General features: G+C 38.1%; 1 pseudogene; it reads right to left on the bottom strand.

The window, feature by feature from the left end:
• Positions 1–3,953: 3,953 nt before the first annotated feature.
• Positions 3,954–7,505, bottom strand: LOC103014093 (centromere protein K-like; annotated as a pseudogene).
• Positions 7,506–20,628: the final 13,123 nt, after the last annotated feature.

Below are 20,628 nucleotides of genomic sequence, written 5' to 3'. Positions count from 1 at the left end.
GGGAGCACGGAATCTTACCCACTGGACCACCAGGGAAGTCTCACATTTGATCTTTTTAAACTATGTGAACATATTAGCTATTCAAATACATAAAAATAACATAATTAGATAAGGAACCACTTGAATATTCATAAAAATAATTAGCATCAGGAACTGGCTGAATTATTGGAATATCCTTAGAGTTAAGAGAATTAGGTAGATCTGTTCTATGAGTACTCAAAAAATATAAATCTAAATATCTATACTTGTTTCAGAACCCAACTTTTTCTCACAATAGAAAAATTTTTTATACAATACAAATACTTGTATACTTACATAACTAATACATACATATTCTACATATTTTAAATTTTTTAAACAAATGGGTGTAAGTGCTCACTTGGGCAACACATGTATTAAATACATGGGTATACTCTAACCATGCTATTTTTATTTTACTTTTATTTGGAAACAACCTTAAAATTATAGAAATTACAAGAATATTATTAAGAACTCTAATTTACCCTTTACCCAGATTCACTAATTTTAAATATTTTGCCACATTTTGTTTGTCATGTCCCCCTTTCCCACTATGTGTAAACTTTTTTGTTTGTTCTGGCCAATTTGAGAGACTGTTGCAGACATCATGCCACATATGCTTATATACTTCCTAAGAACAGGGATGTACATTTATGTACCCACAGTACAGTTATTAATTCAGGAACTTTAAAATTTATGCAATTATTTTATCTAATCTACAGTCTATATTCCAGTTTCTTCAGCTATCCCAATCATTTTCATTATAGCATTTTTTTTTTTTTTTCTGTTACAAATCTAGTTCAGGACTATAGATCAAATCAAGCTGCCATGCCTTTTTAAGATTATCTTTAATCTGGAATGGTTCCTTAGCCTTCTTTGATTTTCATGTGGTTATTATTTTTGAAGCATACAAGCCAGGTATTTTATAGAACGTCCTCTGTGTAGGTCTGTCTGAAATGTCTTCAAGACTGTGTCACCTTGGCAGAGAAATATGCCAAGGAATCTTTGAAGGAACAAGATGAATCAGATGATGATAACATGTAACAGTTACTTCATTTACTTCTATTTTAAATTTCTAATACAGTTCCATGTAACTGTTTAGCCCTTTGGATTATTACATACCCACTGACTAATTTTCATTAAATTTTTGTCTTGTAATGATTAAAAAAAAAACTTGCCAAGCGCTATTTAGGTTGAAATCATGATGCCTTTTTGGTTTGCATGAAACAATTTTTTACTATCATAGTCCAAAATGATGTTTTATAACTACATCATTCCTTCAGTATTTTGTAGTTGACATTCTATAAGAAAGGACTTTTCTCCCCCATCCTCCCATCTTGCCCCCCACTCATTTCCTACAATGTGGAAAGGTATTTAGAAGCTAAAGTCTCAGTGCTACTAATAGATTATTGCTTTTAGGTCCTTTCAGATATATAGACATAGCTATGTATATAACTATAACTATATATAGTATATATAACTATATGTAGTTGTATATAAGTATATATAGACATATAAAACTCTGTATGGGGTTTTGTATTTTTTTCAAGTATATATAATGTGTTCAATCCCAATTCAGTCCCACAGGATTTTTCCTTGCCTTCTTCCATTCCCTATTTGTATCACCTCCTTCCACATTGACAACCCTCTCTCCCAGTGTTGTCTTCTCTCCTCCTCTTTCTCCCCTTCCTTTCCTCTTCTCCATTCCCCTTCCCTACCATTGCTTGTCAGGCTGGAGGAGCACAATACAGCCATCAAAGATTTAATATCAAACTTTTGAAAATGTCACAGAAAATGAAAACAGGCTTCTGGAAAGTGAGAAGGGCTTGATCCAAGAGGAAGAGGAATAATTGTAGGCACCCAGGGCCTCGAGTGACCTTGGCTCAGGGGCAGCTGCAGGGACCCTGTACCACCCTCGCGACAGTGGTAGCCTATTTGCCTGAGCCTTGCGTGGCAGAAGAAGCCTCAGACCCTGGGCTGAGTCCCAGCCAACCTTCCTTGGGGCTGCCACACAGTTTCCTATGAAAGTCATATTGACATTTTCTTCCAAGCTATGCCCAACATTTCTTTTTCTGTTGGATAGTGAACACGAGGTCTGGGTTCAAGCAGTGATTTTTCTGTCAGTATCAGAATCTGCAACAGGAGAAAAATCATATTTTTCAAGTAAAGTTAAGTAAACAAATTTCAAGTTTGCCTACAGAAGAGAATGAGAAACCTACTTCTTTAAGATTGAACTTTGGTGTTCTGAGTAAGGAGGTCTCTGAGTAAATGTTGAATAGGTGATTTATTGTTTTTTAAAGTTTCCTTGGTGGAATGGACAATTATATATTGCTTTATGAAAGAGAGGGAAGGATATTTTATGCATAAATATTTTTCTTTTATTGTGCCCATGTCCTTAGTTTAAATTCTTGGAAGATAGATTACTATCTTCATAACTCTATGAATCTATATCCTGTTATATCTATACATTATTGGAACTGAGTTTTAACAATTTTAAAAGCTGTTTTGTAATTGAAAGTACATTGCTACAAGCTAATTTGTTAAAATTTATTTTTAGTTATTTTAATTACAATTGCATAGTCTTTGATTACCAGTAACTTCACAATTAGTTTTGCTTCCACTTTGTTGCTTAGTTTTTAAATTAATTAATTAATTAATCTGTCTGTCTATCTATTGGCTGTGCCACGTGGCTTGTGAGATCTTAGTTCCCCGACTGGGGATTGAACCCGGGCCCCTGCGGTGAAAGCACTGAGTCCTAACCATTGGACTGCCAGGGAATTCCCTGTTTTTGTTTTTAAATTAGAGTGTTTTATTTACAGAAAAATCACAGAAAAGGATTACAGAAAAGTCCAGAAAAGGATTAATACAATTTTACGAAAACAATTTTGTTGGTAATAACAGAATCAAGAGTAGTTTAATATATAATATCATTTGGTATATAATACACATTAAAATAGTTTTCATTTTATGAAAGTTTATAAGTTTATCCATTAGTTTTCATGCTAACTCTATCCATTAGTATTTTATATTCCTTTTTTTAAACAAATCTAAAACGAAGGCAGTATACATGAAACAGATTTGATAAATATTTTAAAATTTTGCTATCTTCTGTATCAGATACTACTTTAATTTTAGAACCATCTTCAAATAAAATGGTCTGCCCATTATAATTCCTAAATGAATGAGTTAAACATCAAATGGAAGTCAAAATACGTAAAAGAAACTGTCATAAAATTTAAATGGAAAATATTTCATTATCAATATAAATTAACGAAGAATTTTTAAAGAGTACTGCATGAAGTAAGGTACATTAAATGTTTTGTAATGATTAGGTCTAGAATATTTTTTACTTGCATTCTTTTTTTTTTTTTAAAGGATATTTATTTTACTTTTTTTTTTTAAAGGAATTCCTTTATTTTAATTTTTTATTTATTTATTTATTTATTTTTGGCTGTATTGGGTCTTCGTTTCTGTGCGAGGGCTTTCTCTAGTTGCGGCAAGTGAGGGCCACTCTTCATCGCGGTGCGCCGGCCTCTCATTATCGCGGCCTCTCTTGTTGTGGAGCACAGGCTCCAGATGCGCAGGCTCAGTAGCTGTGGCTCACGGGGCCAGTTGCTCCGCGTCATTTGGGATCCTCCCAGACCAGGGCTCGCACCCGTGTCCCCTGCATTGGCAGGCAGATTCTCAACCACTGCGCCACCAGGGAAGCCCTTTACTTGCATTCTTGTTCGTACAGTTTAAAACACTAAAGCACTGACTTGAATGAAAGAGGACTATATTAAAATGAATAAGATTGCAGCATATGCCATTTTAAGAATAAAAGAAAGATGGACTAAGTGCTTTGATTTTATGTTCTTCATTCAAGTAGTCTTCAGTATTTCTGTTATCTTTGAATAACAGTAAGTATTGTGCACTTAAAGAAAAAGACCATCTTTTTACTCATAGAAGAATTCTAATCTTATTTGGATTGAATCTTCTAGATGTCTCAAGGCAATTCCTTTAAGTAATAGCAGTTCATTATAAGGTGGCCAAAAGTAATCACTAATTTTGACATATGGATCATGTGGGATACCAAATAATCTATTTATATGAATCTCTAACATTTCATGTAATGCTATCAGTTATGCAGTTGATTTTTTAATGATTTTCTTTTTTTCTCCATATTTTTGTTATCATTTTTAAAGTAGTTCTTTTTAATTAATTTATTTTCAAAATTTTTTATTGAAGTATATTTGCTGTATAATACTGTATGTTACAGGTGTACAATATAGTGGTTCACAATTTTTAAATGTTATGCCTTATTTATGGTTATAAAATATTGGCTATATTCCCTGTGTTGTGCAATATATCCTTGTAGCTTATTTTATACATAATAGTTTGTGCCTCTTAATCCAATACCCCTATATTGCCCCTCCGCCCTTCATTCTCCCCACTGGTAACCACTAGTTTGTTCTCTATATCTGTGAGTCTGCTGCTTTTTTTGTTGTTGTTATATTCACTAACTTATTGTATTTTTAGGTTCCACATATAAGTGATATCATACAGTATTTGTCTTTCTCTGACTTATTTCACTTAGCATAATACCCTCCAAGTCTATCCATGTTGCTGCAAATGGCAAAATTTTGTTCTTGTCCATGTATATATGGAACAAAATATATGTTCTATATATACATACAATGGAATATTACTCAGCCTCTTTATCCATTCATTTGTTGATGGACACTTAGGTTGCTTCTATATCTTGACTGTTTTAAGTAATGCTGCTATGAATATTGTGGTGCATGTATCTTTTTTAACTAGTGTTTTTATTTTTTATGGATATATACCCCGGAGTGGAGTTGCTGGGACATATGTTAGTACTATTTTTAGTTTTTTTGAGAAACCTCCAAACTGTTTTTCACAGTGGCTGTACCAATTTACATTCATACTGGCATTGTATGAGGGTTTTCTTTTTCAAGTCCTGGCTAACATTTATTATTTGTGGGTTGTTTTTTTTTTCTTTTTTTGTATTTTGGCTGCACCACACGGCATGCCGGATGGTTCCCCAACAAGGGATTGAACCCAGGCCTCTGCAGTGAAAGCGCCAAATCCTAACCACTAGGCCACCAGGGAACTCCCTTATTTGTGCTATTTTTGATGATAGCCATTCTGACAGATATGAGGTGATACCTCATTGTACTTTTGACTTGCATTTCCCTAATGATTAGCCATGTTGAGCATCTTTTCATGTGCCCTTTGGCCATCTGTATGTCCTCTTTGGAAAAATGTCTATTCAGGTCTTCTGCCCATTTTTTAATCAGAAGGAGAAATTAAGGAAGCAATCCCATTTACCATCACATCAAAAAGAATAAAATACCTAAAAATAAGCCTACCTAAGGGATCAAAATACCTGTACTTGGAAAACTATAAGACACTGATGAAAGAAATTGAAGACAACATAAACAGATGGAAAGTTATACTGTGTGATTGGACTGGAAGAATCAATATTGTTAAAATAACCATATTACCCAAGGAAATCTACAGATTCAATGAAATCCCTATCAAAATACCATGGGTGGGACTTCCCTGGTGATCCAGCAGTTAAGACTCCATGCTTTCAATGCAGGGGGCCCAGGTTCGATCCCTGGTCAGGGAACTAGATCCCGCATGCCACAACTAAGAATCCAGCATGCCACAACAAAGATTCTTCCTGCTGCAACTAAGGCCTGGCACAGCCAAATAAATAAATTAATAAATATTAAAAAAAAAAAATACCATGGGTATTTTTCACAGAACTAGAACAAATAATTTTAAAATTTATATGGAAACACAAAAGACCCCAAATAGCCAAAACAATCTTGAGAAAGGACAGTTTTGGAAGAATCAGGCTCCCTGACTTCAGGCTATACACAAAGCTACGGTAATCAAAATGATATGATACTGACACATAGGTCAATGGAACAGAATAAAGAGCCCAGAACTAAACCCAGGCGCTTATGGTCAATTAATCTACAACAAAGGAGGCAAGAATAGACAATGTTTTTCTGTTTCAATTTTCTATCAGTTACAGGGAAATGGTCTTCTCAAAACTCACCCAAGGTAATCAAGAATTTCTCCTTAAATTCTTTTTTTTAAAAAAAAACATCTTTATTGGAGTATAATTGCTTTACAATGTTGTGTTAGTTTCTGCTGTATAATAAAGTGAATCAGCTATATGTATACATATATCCCCATATCCCCTCCCTCTTGTGTCTCCCTCCCACCCTCCCTATCCCACCCCTCTAGGTGGTCACAAAGCACAGAGCGGATCTCCCTGTGCTATGTGGCTGCTTCCCACTAGCTATCTATTTTACATTTGGTAGTGTATATATGTCAGTGCTACTCTCTCACTTCATCCCAGCTTACCCTTCCTCCTCCCCATGTCCTCAAGTCCATTCTCTACGTCTGTATCTTTATTCCTGTCCTGCCCCTAGGTTCATCAGAACTTTTTTTTTCTTAAAGATTCTATATATATGTGTTAGCATACGGTATCTTTTTTCTCTTTCTGACTTACTTCATTCTGTATGACAGACTCTAGGTCCATTCACCTCACTACAAATACTCAGTTTCGTTTCTTTTTATGGCTGAGTAATATTCCATTGTATATATGTGCCACATCTTCTTTATCCATTCATCTGTCAATGGACACTTAGGTTGCTTCCATGTCCTGGCTATTGTAAATAGTGCTGCAATGAACATTGTGGTACATGACTCATTTTGAATTATGGTTTTCTCAGGGTATATGTCCAGTAGTGGGATTGCTGGGTCATATGATAGTTCTGTTTTTAGTTTTTTAAGGAACCTCCATACTGTTCTCCATAGTGGCTGTATCAACTTACATTCCCACCAACAGTGCAAGAGGGTTCCCTTTTCTCCACACCCTTAATTCTTTTATATTAAGCATTTTTGTTTTCAGCTTATTAAAGGTTCTCAATTCAGAAAAAAATGTCACTATGTGATGTTTCATTGTTTACTATATTAAGAGATTCCAGTATCTGTTGCTGTTCATCCAGCCACTATTTTTTCTTTATCTTTTCATTCTTTGACATTACCATTCTAGACAGTACCATTTCTAGATCATGTCTTAAGTTTTGGAACTCTTCTTTTCCTAATATTACTAGAACATCTTCATTCAGTGGGATTGATTTAGGAGTTTCTTTTTGCCATTGACTAATTCCAGTGGTGGTCAAACATTTCACTGACATAATTAATGATAACTGAGCATTTGAATCAGTGAATGTCTCAGTTCCAGCAAGCAATGATATATTCTGACATTCTTCCATATCATTTCATATTTCTTCACCTTCTTTGGTAAGTTCTTCTTCAGCATCTCTAGTGTCTTCCACATCTGTAGTACAGTCTATATCTTGCTGATTCAGTGACTCGCGCTTATGATTTTCATAGCCTTCTGATAATTTTAAAAAGTTTTGGGACCTTAGGCAATCCCTTAAACCAGTGGTCCCCAACATTTTGGCACCAGGGACTGGTTTCGTGGAAGACAGTTTTTCCACAGACCGGGGTGGTGGGAAGGATGGTTCAGGATGGTTCAGGTGGTAATGCGAGAGATGGGGAGCAGCAGATGAAGCTTCGCTGGCTCACCCGCCACTCTCGTCCTGCTGTGCGGCCCAGTTCCTAACACACCGCGGACCAGTACCAGTCCACAGCCCGGGGGTTGGGAACCCCTGCCTTATACTATCTGTGCATGAGTTTCCTTATCATTCTATTCAGAGGATGTGCTAGAGAATAAAGGAGTACTTGAAGGGAAGCCCTCAAGTTAATCAGTTTCCTCAGTTCCCTACCACTTTGTCTTTCCCTCCTAACAGGTGGGTTTCTGGAGCTGTCATTGGTGCAGGAGCTAGATAAGAGTGGCACTTGAAGCCTGGCTGGACTTTGGGTATTAAGGATTCTGCAATTCCCAATTCCAGCATGTGGGAAGTTTTCCCCCACACCACCAAGCAATTCTCTGACACTCCTAGGTGTCCTGCAATTCAACTCAATTCTGACATTATCTATCCAGTGATAGCATCAGATTCCACAGGTTAAGGACTCAGTCCCACAAAACTGCCCCCTTCTGCTTCAGATATCAATCACAAGTTTAGGTTGTCACCTGTGTCTCTGATCAACTGGCTAAAAATCAGAGGTTCCTACGATCCCCTCCTTGGGTTCAATTAATTTGCTAGAATGGCTCACAGGACTTAGAAAACCAATTTACTCACTAGATTATCAGTTTATTACAAAGGATATTGAAAGTTAGGAATCAGCAGCGATAGGAACAGATACCTAGAGTAAGGTCCTGAACAAAGGAACTTCTGTCCCCATGGAGTTTGGGTCCAGCACTGTGGCATATGGAAGTGTTCTAGTTCACAAACCTGGAAGTTTTAGAAACCCCATTCTTTTGTTTTTTTATGGAGTCTTCATTATATAGGCATGATTGATTAAATCATTGACCACTGGAGATTGATTTTAATTTCAGCCCTTCTCCCCTCCTCAGAGGTCTGGGGATGGGACAGAAAGTTTCAACTCTCTTATCAGTTGGTTATCTTGGCAACCAAGCCAGCCCTCACCCTTCCTTACCTTCCAAAGTCACCTTATTAACATAACAAAAGATACCTTTTTCAATCTCAGCACCTGAAATTCCAAGGGTTTTAGGAGCTCTGTGCCAGAAAGAGGGACCAAATATATATTTCTTATTCTAAGTTGCAGTATCACAGGTATCCAATTCCTGAGTGTTGCAGGAAAGAAAGTGGGGCCAGAGAGAATGGTAACATCGCAGGTCACATCCAAGTCCCTGGGATAGCCACCGAGTGTGGGTTCTTGGCTTCATACAGGAAAGAATTCAAGAGCGAGCCATAGTAAGGTGAAAGAAGGTTTATTTAGGGAGATACACACTCCATAGAGTTTGGGCCATCTCAGAAGGGGAGAGGCACTAGGATAAAGGGTTGTCAGTTTTTGCAGGGGTGGGTAATTTCATAGGCTAATGAATGGGAGGGTTATTCCAACTATTTTGGGGAAGGGGTGGGGATTTCAAGGAATTGGGCTACCACCTGCTTTTTGGCCTTTTATAGTCATTGGCCTCAGAACTGTCATGGTGCCTGTGGTTGTGTCATTTAGCTGATATATTACAATGAGCATACACTGAGACTCAAGGTCTAGTGGAAGTCAATCATCCACCATCTTTGACCTAGTTGGTTCTAACCAGTTTATGTCATATCCTCAGTTGCTGTCATTCTTTTAAAGGTAGTGCCCTGCCCCCTTCCTATCTTACCAGCAGTAAGGGGTCTCTCCTTCAGGGCTGGGTCTCCATATCCTGTGAACTGCCAGGCAGCCCCAGTGGCAAGTTGCAACCATTATGGCACTCTCCTCATCCCATCACTTACCACCACAGAGCCAGTGCTTCTGTTTTTTAGTTTTGCCTGTTGGCCCTCCTCTCCTAAGCCCCTGTCTATACTAGCAATGATGCCAGATATACTAAATGGTTTCTAGCTTATTTCAGTCTTCTTCTTTGTTAATTATACTGTGCCTCCCAGCAGTGAGAGTCATTGATTCCGTAATGTTGATTGAACGTTTACTTTTTGTCAGCCCATTTGTGGAATTGTTGGCAAAACAGCTATGACTCTTGTGGGGAGCTAGTTTGGAAAAGAGAGAGGGCAAACAATCAGACAACCTGCTGTCTACGAGAGGAAAATGAGCTAAGTGCCTGGTGCTTAGGAGCCTAGTGGAGGGTGATCAGGAAGAGATTCTTAGGAAAGGCAATAATTGGGTTGGGGCTCAGGGGTAAGCCCGGGGTATGGAAATAGAGGGATTTGATGGAAGTTCACAGACAAGGAAACTGAACACATCAGAGGCATTGCCAAAAAGCAAAAGACCTGCCTCACAAACATATGGAGAGAGAAGGGAGAGCAAAAGTTTGGGATTTAACATGTTACAGGCCCCATAGAGTAGAGGGAACATGGCATGCATTGAAAGATTTTTATCAGTGTTGTTCTCTAGTGAGATATGGATAAGTCTACAGGATAATTGGAGAAACAGAAAGAATGGGATCATAGAGATACATTTGGGACTGATTCAAACTGTATTCATTTATACTGAGGGTCAACAAAGTACAACCTGTAGCCAAATCCAGACCTCTGCCTTGTATGTATAAGGCTTGTGAAATAAAATTGGTTTTTATATTTTTAAGTAGTTGAGAAAAATCAGAGTACTATTTCTTCAAATTTCAGTGTCCATAGTAAAGTTTTATTGGAATACAGTCATGCAAATTTGTTTACACATTGTCTATGGCTGCTTTCACACTACAGCAGCAAAGTTGAGTAGTTGCTACAGAGACCTATATCTCTTAAGGCTTAAAATATTTACGGCTCTTTACAGAAAAGGATTACTAACCTGTAATTTACAGAATTAAACTATTTTTGAATGCCCATGTCAAGGCAGCCTATCAGTTATTCATGTATATGTTGTAGGGGATCACAGGTTAAGAAGACAAGACCCCTTTCCTGTTAGAGCTTCCATTTTGGTGGAAGTTAAATTTTACTTAATAGGTGGGTTTATCTGAAATCTAGATAGAAATACTGGCATATGGAATGTGCTTTATGTTATGGCATCTCTGCCTCCGAAAACCTCCTCAGAGACTTCCTGAAGGTCATGCTGTCCAAACTGAGACAAGGATGGAAAGAGGTTAGAGGCCAGAGGCAAGAGTCTGAGCTGAAATTCGGATGTGATAGGACCATGGAGGAATGGGGAGTGTTTCTATTACCAGATTCGTCGACTGAACCCATGCTGGGGTCCTAGCCTGGCTGAGACCCCTTGTCTCAGCCAGGGAGGTTCTTTTTCTGATCGGATTCATGCAGTCAATAATGAAACTGAGGCTGAGACTGGAACAGCAGTGGCCAAAGAATGGAGAAGCCCGAACCTAGTTCACAAATCAACTTCTCAACCCAATTCAGGCAGAGACACCAAATATATAGGAGAGTTGAAATAAAAGGGAGGGTTTTGGAAAGAGTGAGAGGGATATTCATGAGTTATCTGAGACAGGTGTGTGGTTTGGACCCAAAACTGATGCAACGCTCCTTTTTAGTCCTTGTGTGGAATTTTCTGGTTGTTGTCATGACAATCATCAACTGTTCTGGCGCTGGTGGGAGTGTCATTTAGCTAATGTGTTACTCTGAGTGTATAATGAGGCTCAAGGTCTACTGGAGGTTGAATCTTCTGCCATCTTGGGCCTAGTTGGTTCCAACCACTTCTTGTCTTTTTTTCTCTATGCAGCTTCCTCCTGAAACTTAGATAAGTGTAATTGGTTTCCATTTGAGAGAGTGGCAGGGGTATGATTCTTGGGCAACACCCTTGGTAACATTTCTTGTCTTGTTTGTGAAGTGGAAAGCATTTTTGGAAGAGAGTAAGGAAGGGAGAGGAGACATTGAAGGATCCCAAGGAGAATGACCCATGCCAAGTCATCTGGATTGGAGATCACTTTGCTCTAAGCATGTCATTTCTAGCATGTGTGGCCTATTTGGAGTAAACACAATCAAGGGAGGTTCTAAACAGGAGAGCTTTCTGTGCAATGGTATCTGAAAAGTTGCCCCCCAATAAGGTTAGGTATTAGAAAGCTCTTCCTGCTTTTGAGAAAAGTGAACTATGGGTGTTCACTCTTTGGGACTAAGGCAGAGAAGTATTATAAATTGTGTGGCTTATGTTCTTTCTCCTTTTTGCACTCTTCCTGCTCCTTCCCACTGAAGATTCCCATGAGTGGCCTCTGAATTGTGTAATTAATGAACCTCTTGCTGAAATATACACTTACTTATATTCCATGATTTTGTGTAAAACTTGTCTTTAAGAATCAGGGACAGCTTAACATGCCCTTTGGCATCAAGATCTGGGAGGCCAAGTTTGGTGCCTTATAAACTTTCAGGGAACCCAGATTCCTGATATCTGGTAAGAAGGGTGGTGCTGAAATGTGAAGGTGTTGGGAACCAGAGTCTCAGTGGAGGGGAGTCAGATTTTGATCATAGTGCATGTTTGGACCAATGGACTAATGATGGTTGGGGCCAGGGTAGTGGGGACCAAAGAAATATTTTACTTATTTTAAATTATCAACAGAATTTATTGTTGATACAAAAATTAATTAAATATATTTTACCAATAACTTATAAAACAATTGATAGAACCAAAATAATTTCCCTGGAAAGGTATAATACTGACTTTCTTTGTGTTTTTAAAAAATTTGCATCTGGACTTGCTTTTCATGAATCTAATAATTTGCTTACTCATCATAATGCTCTGCACTATTTTTTTTTTTATTGTGGTAAAATTTATGTTACATAAAATTTACCATTTAAATGTACAGCTCAGTGGCATTGTGTGTCACATTGTTCTGCAATCATCAACCATACATCTCCAGAACTCTTGCAAAACTGAAATGGTACCCACTAAACACAATTCCCCATTACTCCCTATTCCCAGCCCCTAGCAATGACCATTCTACTTTCTGTCTCTATGAATCTGACTACTCTAGGTATCTCGTATAAGTAGAATCATACAATATTTGTTATTTGCTGTCTGGCATATTTCACTCACATAATGGCCTGACATTTCATCCATGTTGTAGCTATGTGTCAAAATTTTCTTCCTTTCCAAGGTTGAATAATATTCCCTTGTATGTACATACCACATGTACATACCACATATGGTATTTCTGTTTTGTTTTGTTTTTTTCCCCAGAAATAACATAGAGATGAATCCACAGCAGATGCACCATTTTACCTTCCCAAGAGCAAGGCTCAAGAGTTCCAGTTTCTCTACATCCTTGCCAACACTTGTTATTTTTATTTTTTTGTTTGTTTTTAATATAATAGTTATCCTAATGGGTGTAAAGTGGTATCTTGTTGTATACCGATTTTTACTGATTGGTATATCTTCTTTGGAGAAATGTCTGTTCAAGTTCTTTCCCCATTTCTTAACCAGGTTGCTTTATTGAGTTGTAGGAGTTCTTTATATATTTTGGATATCAGTTTATAAGATTGCAAATATTTTCTTCTATTCTGTGGGTTGCTTTTTTCACTCTGTTGATTTGGTACACAGAAGTTTTTAATTTTGATATGCTCAAGTTAATCTATTTTTCTTTTGTTTCCTATGCTTTTGGTGTCATATTCAAGAAATTGTTGTCAAATTTAATATTATAAAGCATTTCCTAATGCTTTCTAAGAGATTTATAGTTTTAGCTCCTAAGTTTAGGTCTTTGATCCATTATGAGCTAATTTTTGTGTATGATGTAAGGTAAGGGCCCAACTTCATTTTTTTTTTTTGTTTTTGCATGTGGATTTCCAATTTTCCCTGCACCATGTGTTGAAAAGACTGTCCTTTTCCTATTGAATGGTCTTTGCACCCTTGTTGAAATAATTTGACCTATATGCAAAGGTTTATTTCTTGGCTCTCTATTCCATTGGTCTATATGTTTTGCATTCTTCTTTAAAAATATTTTTTAGGCTTTACATTTCAAAATCAGCATTCCTAGTACAGCATATAGGAATAAATACAGTGGGGAAGATTTTTTCAAGTTTTATTCAGAAATAATTGCCATACCTCTCTTTATAAGTTTAAGATGTTATAGCATGATGGTTTCATTTACATATATTGTGAAACGAAGATTTTTAAAAATATTTATTTATTTATTTGGCTGCTCTGGGTCTTAGTTGCAGCATGTGGGATATTTGTTGCGGCATGCGGGATCTAGCTCCCTGATCAGGGATGAACCCGGACCCCCTGCATTGGGAGCATGGAGTGTTAACCACTGGACCACCAGGGAAATCCCTGAAAGGAAGATTGTTAATTACACTATTCTGACTAGGAATCCCTGACAACTTTTGTGATGTAAGTCAGGTGACGAACATAGAGATAAGCAAACTTTTTCTCTAAAGGGCCAATTTATTGGAGAGACAGAGATTTATTTTAAGAAATTGACTCATGTGATTGTGGAGGCTGGCAAATCCAAAATCTGCAGGGTAAGCTAGCAGGTTGGAGACCCAGGGAAGGGTTGATGTTACAGCTTAAGTCCAAAGGCCATCTGCTGGCAGAATTCTATCTTTCTTAGGGTACCTCAGTCTGCTTTTGCTTAAGACCTTCAGCTGATTTAATGAGACACCTACATTATGGAGAATAATCAGCTTTACTCTAAGTCTACTGATTTAAATGTTAATCCCATCTGAAGAATATTTTCACAGCAACATACAGGTAGTGTATGTATACAGGTAGTGTTTGACCAAATATCTGAGTACTGTGTCCTAGTCAATTTGACACATAAAATTACCCTCACAGTCAGATAGTAAATATTTTTGGCTTTGTGAACCAAATAGTTTCTGCTGTGTAGGGGAGGAAAAAGCTTTCCTCAATGTTCCCCCTGGCTGGGTCTGAAAATTAAACTGACAAAGGCATGCAAATTTATTTATGACTTAAAAAAATTTTTTTGGCAGCACCGCGGGGCTTGCAGGATCCTAGTGCCCTGACCCGGGATGGAACCCCGGATCCTCGGCAGTGAAAGCGTGGAGTCCTAACCACTGGACTGCCAGGGAATTCCCCATGCAAATTTATTTAATGTGAGTTTTATGTGACATGGGAGCCTTCATTTCTAAGGAAATTAATACCCTAGAAACAGACCTTGAGTATTTTTATGCTAGGTTTGATGAGGAATAGGCAGTTGTGTAGAAATATGATAGGTCAGAGAGGATGAGGTTAGTGTAGAAAACTGGGGGAAATTTATTAAAACCTGTTTGTTCTGATTCTTCTTGGCATCCTTTTGTCTTTGGAAATAAGGATGGTCCTTCCCCCCAGGGTATAGGGAGGGCACATCTCACATGAGGCTTTTATGAGTTGTTTCAGAGGAAGAGGGTTGGGAGAAGATCAAAGTGACCTTCCTGCTTCTGCCATTTTCTCAAACACCTTGAGCTTAAAATATTCAATATGCCAAGGTGCCCTATGTTGGGGTAGTATGCCCTTAACCCCATCAGTTGTAACTACTCAACTGTGCAGCTGTAGCCATAGATAATATGTAAACAAATGTACAAAGCTGCTGGGGGATAATAGAAAAAATATATATCAGTCTCTGTTCCCAGTTCCTGGCATAGAGCTCCTAAAACCTTTTAAATTTCCTAAGTAATAAGAACACTAGGAGCATCTCTTTTTCTAATATTTGGTCTTTGACCTCATCCTTGTCACAGGGCTCCTAAATCTCTTGTAAGTTCCTACATGATAAGAACACTTGGAGCATTGTCTATTCTAATGAGGTGACCCTGGGTGGGCTCCTGGGTGGCTCCTGGTCACCAGAAAGACAAAGCCATGCTTAGAAGCTTGGAATTTTTCAGCCCCACCCCTCACCTCTCCTTAATAATTGACCATGCCTACGTGAGGAAGCCACCATAAAAATCCCCAAAGTACAGAGTTCCAAGAGCCTCTAGGTTGGTGAACATATCAATGTACTGGGAGGGTAATGCACCCCAGGTTCACGGGACAAAACCTCCTATGCTTAGGACCCTCCCAGACCTCACCATAAGTATCTCTTCATCAGGCTATTCAGTTGTATCATTTATCATATCCTCTAATAAACCAGCAAATGTAAGTAAAATTTTCCCTAAGTTCTGTGAGTTGCTCTAGCAAATTAATTGAACCTGAAGTGGGAGGAGGTTATAGGAACCTCCAATTTGTAGCCAAGCCAAACAGAAGTGTCAACTGGAAAAAAAAAAAAAAAAAAAAAAAAAAAGGCACAACCTATAAGTTGAGAATTATGTTTTATTCAGCAGATTTTCTGAGGACTTAAGCCCAGAAGACAGCCCCTCAGATAGTTCTGAAGGACTGTTCCCCAGAGGTAAAGGAGGAGCCAGGATATATAGAAATTTTTGCAAAAAACAAACAAAAACTCCCCCAAAACCAGGTAGTGGGAACATTAAAAGATTACTGTTAATTAAAGAAAAACCAACTATCTCAAGTTAATGAATTTAACACTTTTCTTTGGGAAGATGCAAGAGTCTGGGCTCATTGAAATCATTCCTTTGATATGCACCTTAACCATCTAGGGCCAGCATCCTGTTTTTCTCCATCCTGAATCCCCTCAGGGTGCACAGTTGGGGGCGGCTGCTGTGGCCGATGGCTTCCTGGTGGCAACATCCTTTGTTTACTGATATGGCAGTCTACATTCTCTGTCCACAGAAGTTATGGGTAACCTGGGGACATGTTCCTTGCATTTGGAATCTGATGTGGGGTGGGAGCAGTCTTGTGGGACTGAACTGTGGGATCTGACCTGTGGGATCACACTGTATTGAGGTGGTTAGTGTTAGAATTGAGTTAAATTGTAAGACACTCAGCTGGCGTAATGGATAATTGCTTGTTGTAGAGAAAACCCCACACACATTTGGTGACAAAAGTGTCAGAAGTGAAGTATTGTATGTGAGCCTGGTAATTGTGTAAGGCTAAAGGAGAAACACACAGGAGTTAGGGACCTGGATTTATCCCTACTCAGGGAAAGCCTGGTTTTTTTCTTTTTTTTAAATAAATTTATTTATTTTTGGCTGCATTGGGTTTTTGTTGCTGCGCACAAGCTTTCTCTAGTTGCGGTGAGCGGGGGCTACTCTTCGTAGCGGTGCGCAGACTTCTCATTGTGGTGGCTTCACTTGTGGAGCACGGGCTCTAGGTGCACGGGCTTCAGTAGTTGTGGCACACGGGCTCAGCAGTTGTGGTTCGCGGGCTCTAGAGTGCAGGCTCAGTAGCTGTGGCACAGGGGCTTAGTTGCTCCGCGGCATGTGGGATCTTCCCGTACCAGGACTCGAACCCGTGTCTCCTGCATTGCCAGCCGATTGTTAACCACTGTGCCACCAGGGAAGCCCGTGCCTGGGTTTTTCTATTCAGCTATGTTCTGCATGCACTTTATTCCTGGATACTGAAATTTGAACTTCATATAATTTTCATGTGTCACAAAATAGTCTTTCTTTTGATTCTCTCCCAACTGTTTAAAAAATGCATAGGCTGTAGGTGGGATTTGATGTAGTTATCTGACAGTGTAGAGAATTCTTGTCCCAAAGCCTGGAGACACAGTGAGAATGTGTGCAAAATCTGTGGGTGGAAGTGTCTTTTTATTGCTTGTGTCCTGTTTGACCATTTTCTAGAGGAGTAGTTACTTTCTTCCTCTGTTCAGCCTCTTCCTGAGTTGGTCCTGGGATTTTCCAAGAAGGCTGCTAATAGGATAATCTCCCTCCTGCAGTTCCGAGGATCGGGGAGGGATCCTGCAGCAAAGATTTCTCTCTCCTGTTCAGCTTTCTTGTGAACCAATTGTGCATGTAGTGAAAGACTGCCACCCAGTGCCTTAAGCAAGGAGCCTAAGGGGGCAGTTTTTGGGCTTTTGTGCTGTTTTCTCTTTTCTCCCAGCTCTCTGCTTGGGCTTGAGGTTCATATATGTGGATTGGTACACATCCTTTGTGGAATTAAAATTATAAGGAAGAGAGTCATTACCCCTATGAGACAGTCATTACAGCATACAGTAGTGGTTAAGAGCAGAGGCACAGGAAGCAGGGTGCTGGGCTTGAATCTGGGTTCAACCACCTGTGAACTGTGTGACTTTTGAGTGTGGTTCTTCACTGCTCTGGGTCTGTTTCCTAATCTGTAAAAGGGTTGGAGATTGGAAATAACTTATATGGTTGTTATTTGGACTAGTGTTAAAGTACTTCATAATGACTGGGCATCCTTGAAATTTTTTTCTTTGAGGTTCCCTTTTCCTTATTGATTTCTATAAGTTCTTGATGTAGTGGGTAGATAATTAATTCAATATATAAGTATCTAGCAAATGAGTTCTCTTGTTTTTTTTTTTTCTTTTAACTTTGTTTATTGTGTCTTTTGCCAGACAAGTTTCCTTGAACAACTTTTTCTGTACCCTTTACTTTTTATTTCATACAGTTCATAAATTCGAATTACAGAAAAATATCTTTTAAATTAGAATTACAGAGATTTTTTTCAGTGGGATGTCTCCCTTCTACCCTTGTCTGTGAGCCTTCTTCTCCTTTATAGGCAGTCATGTTAAGATATTTTTGTATATCATTTTCTGATCAGTTTTATTCCCTTAATCAACTTTAATTTCAGAGTAGTTTTATATTTACGTAATTATTTTGAAGGTAGTACAGAGAGTTCCCCTGTACCTCATACATATATTCCCCTATTATCAATGTCTTTCTTACATTAGTATCGTACATTTGTTACAATAATGAACCAATATTGGTACATTATTATTAACAGAATTTCATACTTTATTCATGTCCTCAGTTTCTCCATAATGTCCAGGATCTCATTCAGGATAATACATTACATTTAGTACTTCTGTCTCAAGGTTCTTCTTGGTTGTGACAAGACTCAGAAAGTTTCTCAGCCTTTGTTTTTGATGCCCTTGACAGTTTTGGGGATTACTAGTCAGGTATTTTGTAGAATGTCCCTCAATTGGGATTAAAAAAGAAAATTGATTTATAATGCACATACCAGAAAACCTACTTCTTAAAAATTGCACAATTCAGTGCTTTTTAATATATTCCCAATGTTTTACAACCATCCCTACTATCTAATTCCAGAACATTTCATCATTCTGTAAGGAAACACTGTAACCACTAGCAGTCAATCTCCATTTGCCCTTCTCCCATTTCCTGACAATCGCTAATCAGCTTTCTGACTCTATGGATTTGCCTATTTTGAACAATTCATTTAATGGGCTCATAAAAAATATGGCCTTTCACTTAGCATATTCAGGGTTCATCCATTTTGTAGCGTGAATAATACTTCATTCCTTTTAATGGACAAACGCTATTCCATTGTACAGCTATGCCATACCACATATTTTGTTTATCCATTCATCAGTTGATAGACATTTCGGTTGTTTCCACTTTTGACTGTTATAGCAGGGTTGCTATGAAAATTCATGTACAAGTTTTTGCACAGATGTATGTTTTCATTTATTTTGGGTTATATACTTAGGAGTAGAACTGTGGGGGGTCATAGGGTAACTTTATGGTTAAATTTTTAGGTACTCCCAAACTCTTTTCCTGTATGACTACACTACTTTACATTCCTATGAGCAGTGTTAGAAGGTTCCAATTTCTCCACATCCTCCTTAACATGTGTTATTGTCTTTTTGATTATAGCCCTCCTAGTGAGTGTGAAGTGGCATCTCAACGAGCTATTCATTTGCATTTCCCTAAAGACTGATGATGCTGAGCATCTTTTCATGTGCTGATTGGCCATTTGTTTGCCAGTTTTTGGTGAATTATCTAATTCAAATCCTTTGTCCATTAAAATTTTTTTTTGTCTTTTTAGTGTTGAATTGTAAGTCTTCCTTTATCAGCTAGTATATGATTTGCAAATTTTTTTTTACTATTATGCTGGTTGTCTTTTCATTTTCTTAATAGTGACCTTTGAAGCAAAAACTTTAATGTACTTGGGATGAAGTCCAATTTATCTTTTTTTTTTTTTTTTTGTGGTTGCTTGTGCATTTGATGTCATATCTAAGAAAGCATTGCTTAAGTCGAGGTCACACAAATTTACATTTGATTCCTCCAAGAGACTTACATTTTACTCTTACATTTAAGTCTTTGATCCATTTTGAGTTAATTTTTGTATACGGTGTAATGTAGTTCAGGTTGGTTTTTGCAGACTCCAGCTTCAGTTGTATACAGAATAGTTTTAGTCCAGATTTTATGTTCTTTAACCTCATATCTTTGAGTGTTTGAATTGGGATGTCTCGACTTTTTTTTTTTTTTTTTTTTACAAAAAGGAATGGTTGGGAGACATCAGGTTCTAGCTGCACAGTTCTTATATCATAGTTTGCTGGGAAGTCTCCTTTTCTGTATATTCACTACCAAATTGCAGGATATGCTCACCAGGTCTATAAACTGATTTAAAATATTCGCTTTCAATAAATGAGTGAGCCAAAATGGCTGCTGTCTCTAGATCGTCTGTAAGGTCAGGGATCCTATCATGCCTTCCCCGGCATCCAAAGGCAGCTTCTTAATACTATAGAGCAGCCAAGAAATTAGGAGAGTATTCAGACTCGTCAGAAAGCAGGTTAGAAAAGGGTGAAGATGAGTCAGGAAACTGACAGTCAAGTACATTAGAGCTTAGAGTGAAGTTTAATTTTGTTTTATCTTAATAATACTGATTTTTAATTCTTAAAGTAATTAATGATCACTGTAAAAATATAAACATGGTAAAAGTTAAAAAACAAAACCAAAAAAATCTAAACTGTCACAGCCAAGAGGAGTTTAAAGAAACATGACTACTGAACATAATATTTGTGTTACCTTTCAACAGGAAAAGGACACTGGGGAAAAACCTAAGGAAATCTGAAAAAGGTACGGACTTTATAAAGTTCACAAAAAATAAATAATTCCCACTCCCCTGGGTGGAAGTACCACTGTAACATTTAGTGCGACTCTAAGAGCCATTAACTGCAGGCTGGTGGTGGCTCCTGGAGTCCCCCCACCCCTAAGGCCCCCGTGCTTTGATCACCTGGGGTCTGGAAGATACCATCCCCCAGTTTTTCCTGTCAGGTAGGGCGCCGGGGCACCTGCAGGGCTGCGG

The sequence above is a fragment of the Balaenoptera acutorostrata genome, chromosome 3 (genome assembly GCF_949987535.1).
Source record: "Balaenoptera acutorostrata chromosome 3, mBalAcu1.1, whole genome shotgun sequence".
NCBI classification, from domain to species: domain Eukaryota; kingdom Metazoa; phylum Chordata; class Mammalia; order Artiodactyla; family Balaenopteridae; genus Balaenoptera; species Balaenoptera acutorostrata.
This window is presented reverse-complemented; position numbering and strand designations above follow the sequence as displayed.